The sequence below is a fragment of the Lactuca sativa genome, chromosome 7, assembly GCF_002870075.4.
Source record: "Lactuca sativa cultivar Salinas chromosome 7, Lsat_Salinas_v11, whole genome shotgun sequence".
NCBI lineage: Eukaryota > Viridiplantae > Streptophyta > Magnoliopsida > Asterales > Asteraceae > Lactuca > Lactuca sativa.
This window is the reverse complement of record NC_056629.2, coordinates 4,523,395-4,525,000: the sequence shown is the minus strand read 5'-3', so window position 1 is coordinate 4,525,000 and position 1,606 is coordinate 4,523,395.

Here is a 1,606-nt window from a genome sequence, read left to right as displayed (position 1 = left end):
AGGTGCAAGCTTTAAGAGAGGAATTGGTCTCATGCATGCATTAAGTTCCTTTTTAAGATTAAGAGCTTCTTTTAGGCGTGCATGAACGTACATTTGGCAACTTTACATGGTTTTCTAGCTCACGGAGGTCAGATCTATGTTTTGGGGCTTGGACTCATGAGGTAAGTGCTTATTGGATTAAGCGTTGTGCTATTAATCCTTAGTGTTTGACTTTTGGACCCTATTTGGTGGTCCCTATGGGTAAAGTTGGAAACTTTACCCTTCTAAGTTTCTATTGTGTCCAGATCTGAGATTGGGAACTCTTGGAGTCGAAGGAAATAACTTAATGTTTTAAGCTGCTGAAACTCGAGGAAACACGACATGTTGGCTGGGATTTCCCGCTTGTGAGGATAAAGGGAGAAACACGGCGTGGTCAAGGGGAAGCACGATGTGTTGGGTCAACATGAGCCGTTGACCTTGACTTTTGACTTTTGTCTCTGACCAAGTTTGCCCTATAAGGGGTGTTGAGGTGTTTTGAGTTGTATCTAAGGAATTTTTCTGTTTAGGGGTTGGGTAGAGCTAATATTTGGAGTCGGGACCTATTCAGCTATCGTTCAACATTCGAGGTGAGTTTTCCTCATTAGGTTTAACAGGTTGAAGGTACCAATGCTGAACCATGTTTATACTTGGTTAGTGTAGCAACTGTCTGCATGACTCTTGCATGTTTTATGTGTTTATATGATTACAGGGCTAGGACCCAATGTTAGGCGAGGCCCAATGACCATTTGTATGTTATGTATATTTGTGATTATTGCATGAGTATGTGATTAATTGATATATGTTATACGTGTGCCAGGTGGGGCCCGATCTATTACCGAGCAGGACTGAAGCCGAGCGGGGCCCGATGTTGGGAGGGGTCCGATGCCAGGGGGGCCCATTATATGTTTATTGTATGTATGGTATATAACATTTTGGAGAACTCGCTAAGCTTTATGCTTACAGTTTTTATTTTATGTTTCAGGTACTTCCGGTTTCAAGGGAAAGAGCTCAGGTTGACTGCATCACACACACCATATATATATTTTTTTATGGGACATACTCTAACTTGGATGACGTTTGACATATTTAATCTATTGGGATGTATGAACAATGTTTTGGAATACTGTTTTTACTTAAATCGAAAATGAAATTTTTGGGTCATCATTTTTAGATGTTTCATAATAAAACCATATAAAAAAAACATCATAGAAACCATAGTGAATCAGAGTGTATCAATAAACATCCAAGTACATCAAAGTAATATACATGAAGAACAATGTTGTGTGTGCACTGCAATCATCCCGAGCTCTTCCCCTTCGTACTAGAAGTACCAGAAACATTAACTGAAAACTGTAAGCATAAAGCTTAGTGAGTTCCCCAAAATACCACATACCATATGTGACATCGCCAATTTCACGGCCAAAAAAGACCGATTTGTTTATGCTTTGTTTTTAAAATCAGAGTAATCTTTTACAGAAAACTGTTGCGGAATTTGTTCCCAAAACAAAGTATGATAAGAATTTATCAAAACATTTCTTTAAAGAAATGTATTTTCATTATATAACAAAATCTCGGGATGTCATGTTCA